The sequence below is a fragment of the Oreochromis aureus genome, linkage group 23 (genome assembly GCF_013358895.1).
Source record: "Oreochromis aureus strain Israel breed Guangdong linkage group 23, ZZ_aureus, whole genome shotgun sequence".
Classification (NCBI taxonomy): domain Eukaryota; kingdom Metazoa; phylum Chordata; class Actinopteri; order Cichliformes; family Cichlidae; genus Oreochromis; species Oreochromis aureus.
The window spans coordinates 13,913,434-13,924,246 of record NC_052963.1 but is presented as its reverse complement, the minus strand read 5'-3'; the positions used below and the strand labels follow the sequence as shown (position 1 = coordinate 13,924,246).

The 10,813-nt window shown below is 41.4% G+C and overlaps 1 long non-coding RNA gene across 1 annotated transcript; it reads right to left on the bottom strand.

Annotated features, from left to right (window-relative positions):
- Positions 1–427: 427 nt before the first annotated feature.
- On the bottom strand, positions 428–6,461 carry LOC120436130. Its single transcript, XR_005610168.1, has 3 exons — positions 6,451–6,461; positions 2,989–3,044; positions 428–670 (listed from the first exon to the last, which is right to left on the bottom strand). It is a non-coding gene; the product is annotated as an uncharacterized LOC120436130 (long non-coding RNA).
- Positions 6,462–10,813: the final 4,352 nt, after the last annotated feature.

The following is a 10,813-nucleotide window of genomic DNA, read 5'->3' as shown; positions in this document are numbered from 1 at the left end:
GAACGCTGAAAAAGCAGCAGTGTATCCAGAAAACACATTATATCCCGCAAGAAATGCACTGCCCAAGTGTCCCCTCTCCCCACTGCTTTTCAGCAGCAGGCAGCAGCAAACAGGTCGTCAGAGGAGCCGAGATGATGATTAAGTTTAACATTTTCTACAATATTGCCAAAGAGTGCCAATGCATAGTTTTTCAGTAACTTATCTTTCTGGTAGAAATGTGCTCCAAATAAAGAACTTTGTGTTGACGAGATTGTTAATTGATCATTTACAAATCAATAATGTCTGTATGGACAGCATTTTCCTCCCCAAAAAAGTGCACATGTAAAACTGCGGTGTTAAGCGGTGCGGTTGAAAAATTTGGGTGCGCCTAACAAAAAAAGTTAGGCGCACCAGTGCAACCATGGCAAAAAGTTAGTCTAGAGCCCTGTACTAGCAACCTGTCACAAAAACACACAATTTCCTCCAATTTTTTTAGATTGGAAAAGTAGGGGACAGAAAAAAAGGGGACAGGCGGAAAAATCTATCTACAGTGGAGGAACAGTACCTGAAAGTCATGTCAAAAAAAAATTCAGCAAACACCTGACACAGGACCTGAAAGATGCACCTGGTCCTTCAGTTGATCCATCCACTGTTCACCAAAGCCTCATCTCATGGTGTCAGTGAAGGGTGGCTGTCAAGAAAGGGAACAGGGAGAAAAGGCTGAGGGATGCCAAATTACACAAGAACTGTGTGGGATCATCTCGGCAGAACAAAACTTTTATTTGTACTCATGTACTCAGGCATAAATTATCAGGTACAAACTGTAACACCCAAACCCACCCTGTCATTACGCCAGCATCAGTTTACATTTTCAGACTGCAGTTGTAGCAGCGGCTACGCTCTGAGAATTTTGATGCAGGATCTTTGGCTGCCAGCAGGCATGCCTCCCTGTGTATTTGGTTTTTTTCTTAACTGATGACTGAAGGTAAAGGTTTCACCACACATCTGTCAGCTGTCAATTAGGGCACTTTAAGTCTCAGAGTGCGATATGGGTCCTTGCGGTGCTTAGTCAGGGGCAGAGTATGTTTTCTGTTGTAAGAGTCAAAGTGATGTCTGCACAAGCTTTTAAGCTAAATAACACAAAGAGGAGCTCTTTTAAAACAAGAGTGAGACTGAGAGGCCTGCTGCAAGAAGATACACACCCAAGTGCTGAGATTGTAAAGATGAAAAGTGAGCAGAGGAAAATGAGCGTTTCAGGAGAAGGAGGCGGTTTCCTCTTTTTCCCCTCTGGCAGCCTCACAGCAGGGAGTTATGAGGTAGCCCCAACCTACCTCACATCTGCCCGCTGTGCAAGAACAAGCTCAGCAACACAAGCATCCTCTCTCTTTTGCGAGTGCATACGTGCACATCTACAGTGCTGCATGCCGATGAACCCATTTTCTTGGAGCACCTACACAAGCTGCAATATACAGATCATGTTTCACAGCGCTACAGCGAGAGCCAAACACCTCCCTCTGTGTTTCATTCTAGCTTCTCCCTTCTCTTCCCAACCACACACACCAACACCTTCCTCTTGTGAATTTTATTTTAATCCTTAACATAAAGACAACTATAAATTAGGATAACCAAACCTGATTTATTACCTCCTACACCTCCCCCACTGTGTGTTCAACAGGAAGCTAAAGACTGGTGCTGTTAAATTGTTCACAAAACAGCAGGAGCTCGGTTTGAGGCCACAGTGGGCCAAAAAACACACACAAGATGACCTCCAGCAAGGACAAAATGTATCTGGATGTCTCTGTGAGCATCTGTCTCACTGTGTAAGTGTAGCACAGTGTCTGTGCGTGCACGGCTGGAGAAGAGATACAGCACAGCTGAAAGCCAGCACTCAGACGAGGACCCGGTGCATCGTCTGTGTCTCATCTCAGCCAGTTTACTTACAAACTCTTCAAGTTTGAATTTTAAAGCCGACAATGTGAATGAACCTTATTTACATGTGGCGTTCATCTCAAAGAAACCAGAGTGAGTGTAAATTGTTATTCTAAAAAAAATAATGCTTCTCGGCTTACTGCGGATCCACTTCAGTATCATAAGGGAAGTAACAGCAGCTCAAGGGAACAAAGCAATAAGTAAAACTTAACATAAATTCACATGGTAATGCACTCAGCATTGGGCAATGACTTTCCATATTAGAGAGGACATGTTTTAGAGGAAAAAAGTGTTTTTGTAGAGAGCAAAGAAGAATTTGCACAGGCGTGCAGAGACACAAGTATAATGAACAAATATTAGCAGTGATATTTGGGATTTAAAATGAAGATAAACTATTCCAATCTCTGGGGCCCCAATTGTGTATCTCACACACACACACACACACACACACACACAGAGTCCTGAATTCATTACTGAAGTCTCATCCAGACGTTCAATGGGTACACAAAGGAATTCTTCAGCAGAAGGTGAAAGAAAATGGCCCACAAGTTAATCCAAAATGACCGTTTTATCAACAATGGCCACCAACGGTGATATTGGCACCTGTGACAAGGTTGAAAAGAACTGTGGGTAATTTGGTTTCACAAAATGCAGCTCGCGCGCACACACACACACACACACACACACACACACACACACACACACACACACACACACACACACACACACACACACACACGCGCTAAGTTCTCCTCCTGCCTTTATTCAGCCCAACTGTTGAGCGCGATGACAAGTAGAGCCGCAGAATTGTGCTGCTCTGTAATTACATTGAGACGTGGGGTCAAAATTCCCACGTAGACTGAGTGAGATGAAATATAAACTGGCTCTCCTCTAACTGACTTTATAGAAATAATTAAATAAGCTGCATTTATAACTGTTATTAAATAACAGCAGCACACGAGAACTAAAGTGTAATCCCAGCACATTTAGCTTAGCTTGCACCGATTAGAGATGACGACTGTGGTGGGTAATTAAGGGCAAACAATATACAAGTCGCATGAAAAATGGAGGCCACATTACCTTTCCAAAGCTCCCTTTCCTGATGGCCTGCAGTATCTGGAAGTGGTCAAAGTTTACTGTGGAGAAAATGAGAAGCAGTTAGTGAGAACGCGTCAGTTTGAGCTGAGCTATAAAACAGGGAACATGACATGTACAGCACTGTGCAAAAGTCTTGAGCCATCCCTCATTTCTTTATTTGCTTCCAGGGATCCGGACTTCCCTATAATCTTTAAAGTGGTATTAAGGAATAGCTCTCCAGGCTTTTTAAAGTGTCTCTGATTTTTAATCCAGGGCTCGTATTTGACCAGTTTTTGTCTGTTAAGACCCTTCACACTAATCTCTGAAACATTCAAACATAAACAGACACCTAAGTCACGGAAAGGACCAGAAAACTTAACAAAGAACCAATTTCAAATTGTATCTTTACACATTTACTTGCAGCCTATTGCAAAAAAACAAAACCCCACATCATTTGTTCTCACTTCTTTAGTTGAAGAATGCAGTTAATAACACTGTTAACACAGACTGACCTGGCAAAACATGAAAAAATAAGGGGGTGGTTCAAGACTTTGCTCGGTACTGTATGAGAAATGGAAATCCAGACTCTTTCTGTGCACTTCACAATGTATCGCTGCACTTTGGCAGTACTGTGCAGATTAAATGTTTTTTTCAAAGAATTAAAAAGTAGGAGCGCAGTGGGAGAGAATAATGCGTGTGTTGGATAATGAAACGTGAAAGATTGAAAGGTGGAAATAATGAATCACAACAGTCAAAATGTGAAAAACAAAAACATTTTCCCTGGAGGATCTGTACACTGACACACCGTCACAGTATCGACGATTAGCAAGCAAAACAAAACCCCAGAAATAACATTTATTAAATGAAGACTCAGCTAAACCTTTTTTAAACTTCACATCTGAATAACAAATAACACACGCAGCACATAGAAACAAATATCTAAAACGAGTTAGATCCCAGAAAGTTAGACACACTTTCATAAGTTTTATGATCGACTTTTACGAGATAAAATTTGAGCAAGTAAAGACATTTCACATGAAGACCAGAGGCAGGAGAGTTGTATTTCAGAAAGACATCCAGCTCAGAGCGCTGAACTCATTCATCTTATTTTATTTTCCTATTTCAGTATGCATAATAACACAGCCAGATGTTTTCATTCATTGCCACTGAAGCAGATGCATGTTTGTGTTCTGCAGACTGATTGAATCCTTCTGTACGCAGCTTAAAATCAGTCCTGAGGGACATGGTTGAATGGAAGTGGTGAGGAAGAGTGTCATGTTTTTTTCCTCTGTAATAAATAAACTAAATAATAAGCACAAATATTTTTGTTTTCCAAATATATTTTTTATGAGCGCTGAACATGTGATCAAGATTAGACGATAAATACAAGATTAATTTCACTATTCTGCTGTATTTCTACTTAACACCCATGTGACTCACTTTTGAATTAAATTAATGCAAAGTGTGAGACTAATATTTTTAATCAGATCTCAATTTATGCAATTTTAATTCCAAAATATCCATCATAGACCCCAGAAAAAGCATGCATGAATAAAAAGAACACTAATCCATGATATTAAAAAAGCCTTGATCATTAATAGCAAGTCTTTTTAATATCAACCAATAAGAGTAAAGTTAGCTTAAAGGCAAAAAAGCCAAACCCCTGTTTTTCAGGCAGAGGAGAAAAAGAGGAGCTTGGTGTAAGATAAAGAAGCATTTTTTTAAACTGTGAATCGTGCAAAGCTACTCTAGTAGAGTCCAAGAATAAGAATATCATGTTGGAAATGAGCATGAGGATGATCAAAACACATTCCCTCCAACAAATAAATACCATAGAGAGCAGAGCTGCTTCATCATTTAAAAAAACAAAACAAAACAAAACAAAAGAACGTCTTTGGCTGAGCACAAACAAGCGCTCAGGAATCAGATTAACCAACAACAGACACGATTTCTTCCAACAACTCAGAGTAAAGAGTAATGAGCTAACACTGAGTAACTGTTGGCCAGTAAAATCAACAGTTTCTAACTTTCACATTCAGCAGCTCATTAAGACACTTCAAATAAATCTAATTAAGACATTTAAATGTTGGTTGTATTTTCCTTCCTGATGCATGTGAAAGGTTAAGACTTACATCTCCAAATGTACTGGAACTGATTTGAACCAGAGGACTCAGCCACACTGTTACTATGTACTGCATAAACATGTTTACCGATGAAGGTAAATCAGATGCTGTCCTGACTGTGTGGCTAAATTTTGTGCTGAAAGCATCCAATCAATTTAATATGATTAACTTGCTATGAGAGGTTTTCACTCCAAGTGTGACATTTTCTGGGTTCATACACCTTTCAGGGTCAAATTCAAGCACTTTGTAAGCACGTTCAATGTCCATTTTCAAACTTTTCCAGCACATTACCATAAAAGGATGCATATTTCACTTCGCATCACCTCAGTAAGACCATGTGAAAGGCCAAATTAATAAGTCTTCACATCAAATATTGATGCTTCTTTCTTATGTGACACAAAAATAGGAGGAGACAGATCTTTGCTTATGTTGTTTTTTTAAGTTCATTCATTCAAAACTAACTGTAAGATGCTTAACTACATTGCAGTCTGTGTTATTGTTGTAGTCCTAAATTATCACCTTTTTAAAGTGTTTGTGCTAATAACATCATGTACAGTAAGACAGGCATAGAGAACAGCACTGACTGGGAGAGGCTTTGAACAGATGACATACTCAGTTCAATTCAACACTTTAGACTTTAAAAATGCACAAGCGTCTTTCTATTTATTTAATCTACCATCTGTGATATTATTATGTACAGTTATAATGTACTGTTCATCTCCCTTAAATAAACAGGCAGCCTTAAAGTATGAAATAGTCATTTGTCTACTACTGTCTCAGGGGCTGATCGTGCCCCACAGGCCTCAATGTGAGCTTGAAGCCATTATGTTTAAGTTGTTTAATGATAAACAGATTTTGAATGAAAGCGAGGAAACTTCGGTAGCACAAAAAGTGGCTTTTCTTTGTTCCCATATGGTTCAGTCATATTACCGTTATTTCCCCTAAGGTGTTCCCAAAGACACCAGGTTAATACTTGAAGAAGCTGCAGCAATACACAAAAATATAATCAATATCCTATTTACTTGGTGACAACGCCGCTTTTAGCCTTCAATCAGAAAGCCTTACGTTCGCTAGTTAAGCATCGGGCTAACGTTTAAAGCTTTCACTTGAGGGAAGTAACTCGTATTACTGCTACTGCTGTGTAATCTTAGTTAAATTCACAGCATATCCTACAAGTTACCCCGCAATAACTAACTGTTATAATAGCGGCACCGTATTGTATCGCACTGAGTGCATTTCAATCATTTATCCCGCGAGTTTGCTAGCTAGCAAAATAATAATACCAATTTTAAGAAATAACGTGTAACGTACACACTCGAGAAAATTATTTACTAGGACTTACGCAAATTCCCCGTTGTGAAAACGTACAAATCCTTCTTGAAGACTCCTTCTTGTATTTTTCGTTTTCCAGCAAACACTCATTAAAACGGCAACCTCCGGGCACGTTAGTGCACTCACCCACGACTGCTCGGGTGGGGGGTCACACATTGAAACAGACTGACGTGCAGAGGTACGAGGCAGCCCAGGCAGAGAAATGTTGCTTTTAGACTTTGCGACTCATTTTATTTCTCTATCTGATAAGAAAACTATTCAATCAGATAGTTATTTGTGGTGAATGAAATACGGTTACAGTTTCAAATAGTTTTAAACACCAAATCCGAAATCCACGCACTACAATATTAAAATCCAAGATTTTTCAAGGATTTCAAGCACCCGTACCAAACCTGGATATGAAGCTGATGATTGTTAAAATAAAATAGAACATTTTAATCAATTTCTTGTTTGCTCCGAAATCTACGACATGACTATATACAGAAAAGCTTGACATGGTATGCAAAAAAAAAACCCGAAAAAATAAATACAAATACACGAACAAAAAATGTTTTAACAGTCAGTTTCGTCATTTTAAAACTTTCCAAAACTAACATTTTCTTTGATTGACTGATATTAAATTGATTAGGGTCAAATTTAGTGTGAACAATATTACACAAACAAACACGTGTGTGCGCATGCGCACATGTTAGAATCGCTTCGATCCCTTGTGACGTGGTAACTTTGCTTTGATCCTTCCTGACGCGGTAACTTTGCTTTGATCCCAAAACCCTTAAATAGGAGCGCTCACCTATTATACTTTATGCTTAACGGACATTGACCTGCAGCAACTAAAACCCTGGAGAAGTTTTGAGAGCATTTTACGGGAGAAACCAAAACAAGTTCAGTTTTCTTTCTCACCAATTCACAGCGCAAACAGACACATTACACCATGTCAGCTAACCCATCCTTCAGCTCAGATGAGCTTGAAATAACGGAAGGGACCATTTTGGGAGATCACCACGTGGTGGAGGCTTTCCTTGGAGAAGGAAGCTTTGGTGTTGTAACCAGATGTCGCGATACAAAAAACAACCAAACTGTGGCTATTAAAGTCAACAAGAGCGACCCTGAAATTCTGCAACAGGCAAAACAGGAAATTTTCATCCTGGAGCAACTGCAACGCTTGGATCCAGACAGGTGCAACATTGTCGAATGGAACGGCTATTTCCTCGATGGAGAGCGCATTTGCTTAAATTTTGAACTCCTGGACCAAAGCCTGTCGGACTACATAGGGGACCGGAGTAACCAGGGTCTCCCAATAAGAGAACTCAGGCCAATTTTGCATCAGCTCGCAAATGCTCTGTTCCACCTGGGTTCTGTGGGAATAGTGCATGCTGACCTCAAACCTGTCAACATAATGGTTGTGAACCGCCATGAGTCTCCCATCAAAGTCAAACTTATAGACTTTGGCATCGCATGTAACACTTCTGCAGTGATTGCTGGTGGTGCTGTGGGGACAATTGGTTATTGTGCACCTGAGATTATGCTTGGCACATCATATGATGAAGCAATTGACATGTGGTCTCTGGGGCTGGTAGCTGTGGAGCTTGCTACAGGGCTGCCTCTCTATCCTGGGGAAGACGATTATGATGTTTTGAAATTCATAATTGAAACCCAGGGTCAGCTACCAGATCATCTTCTAGAGTCTGGCTTGTATACTGATTGTTATTTCATCGAGGATAAGTACAACGAACGGCGCTGGACATTTAAGACCCAAGAACAATTTCAAGACGAGACAGATTATCAATCCAAAGAAACTCGATCGATAAAACTTAAGTGTCTAGATGACCTCGAACAACTACTGGAGGTTAGGCGAGGACCTGAAAATGGCCAACCATTATTTGTAAGGCTAATCAAACAGATGTTGGCCTTGGATGCAAATCAGCGCATAACACCTTCGGAGGTTCTGAAGCATCCCTTTTTCGACACTGGCCTCTCAAAGAGAGCCCCCTGCCTTGACATAAATAGCACAGGGGGAGAAAACCTTGTGCTCTCTCAGCAGCCTTCAAGCTGGAACAGTCATGGATCGCAAAAATTCAACTGCAGTTTCCAAAATTCAGTTGAATTTCCTCAAAAAGGACACCTCAACACCTCAGCCAACCCATCTTCCTCTGAAGATGATCTTGAAATAACAGAAGGGACCATTTTGGGAGATCACCACGTGGTGGAGGCTTTCCTTGGAGAAGGAGGCTTTGGATTGGTAACCAGATGTCGCGATACAAAAAACAACCAAACTGTGGCTATTAAAGTCAACAAGAGCGACCCTGAAATTCTGCAACAGGCAAAACTGGAAATTTTCATCCTGGAGCAGCTACGACGCTTGGATCCAGACAGGTGCAACATTGTCGAATGGAACGGCTATTTCCTCGATGGAGAGCGCATTTGCTTAAATTTTGAACTCCTGGACCAAAGCCTGTGGGACTACATAAGGGACCGGAATAACCAAGGTCTCCCAATAAGAGAACTCAGGCCAATTTTGCATCAGATCGCAAATGCTCTGTTCCACCTGGGTTCTGTGGGAATAGTGCATGCTGACCTCAAACCTGGAAACATCATGGTTGTGAACCGCCATGAGTCTCCCGTCAAAGTCAAACTTATAGACTTTGGCCTCGCATGTCCTGCTTCTGCACTGATTCCTGGTGACCGTGTGGGGACGGTTGGTTATTGTGCACCTGAGGTTATGCTTGGCATTCCATATCATGAAGCAATTGACATGTGGTCTCTGGGACTGGTAGCTGTGGAGCTTGCTACAGGGGTGCCTCTCTATCCTGGGGAAGACGATTATGATGTTTTGAAATTCATAATTGAAACCCAGGGTCAGCTACCAGATCATCTCCTAGAGTCTGGCTTGTATACTGATTGCTATTTCATCGAGGATAACTACAACGATCAGCGCTGGACATTTAAGACCCAAGAACAATTTCAATACGAGACAGATTATCAATCCAAAGAAACTCGATATATAAAACTTAAGCGTCTCGATGACCTCGAACAACTACTGAAGGTTAGGCGAGGGCCTGAAAATGGCCAACCATTATTTGTAAGGCTAATCAAACAGATGTTGGCCTTGGATGCAAATCAGCGCATAACACCCTCGGAGGTTCTGAAGCATCCCTTTTTCGACCCTGGCGTCTCAGGGAAAGCCCCCTGCACTGACATAAATAGCACAGGGGGAGAAAACCTTGTGCTCTCTCAGCAGCCTTCAAGCTGGAAAAGTCATGGAGCACAAAAATTCAACTGCAGTTTCCAAAACTCAGTTGAATTTCCTCAAAAAGGACACCTCAACACCTCAGCCAACCCATCTTCCTCTGAAGATGATCTTGAAATAACAGAAGGGACCATTTTGGGAGATCACCACGTGGTGGAGGCTTTCCTTGGAGAAGGAGGCTTTGGTTTGGTAACCAGATGTCGCGATACAAAAAACAACCAAACTGTGGCTATTAAAGTCAACAAGAGCGACCCTGGAATTCTGCTACAGGCAAAACTGGAAATTTTCGCCCTTGAGCAGCTACGACGCTTGGATCCAGACAGGTGCAACATAGTCGAATGGAACGGCTATTTCCTCGATGGAGAGCGCATTTGCTTAAATTTTGAACTCCTGGACCAAAGCCTGTGGGACTACATAAGGGACCGGAATAACCAAGGTCTCCCAATAAGAGAACTCAGGCCAATTTTGCATCAGATCGCAAATGCTCTGTTCCACCTGGGTTCTGTGGGAATAGTGCATGCTGACCTCAAACCTGGAAACATCATGGTTGTGAACCACCATGAGTCCCCTATCAAAGTCAAACTTATAGACTTTGGCCTCGCATTTCCTGCTTCTGCACTGATTCCTGGTTACCGTGTGGGGACGGTTGGTTATTGTGCACCTGAGGTTATGCTTGGCCTTCCATATCATGAAGCAATTGACATGTGGTCTCTGGGGCTGGTAGCTGTGGAGCTTGCTACAGGCCTGCCTCTTTATCCTGGGGAAGACTATTATGATGTTCTGAAGTTCATAATTGAAACTCAGGGTGAGCTACCAGATCATCTTCTAGAGTCTGGCTTGTACACTGATTGGTATTTCATCGAGGATAACCTCAACGAACAGCGCTGGACATTTAAGACCCAAGAACAATTTCAATACGAGACAGGTTATCAATCCAAAGAAACTCGATATATAAAACTTAAGTGTCTCGATCACCTCGAACGACTACTGAAGGTTAGGCGAGGACCTGAAAATGGCCAACCATTATTTGTAAGGCTAATCAAAGAAATGTTGGCCTTGGATGCAAATCAGCGCATAACACCCTCGGAGGTTCTGAAGCATCCCTTTTCGACCCTGACCTCTCAAG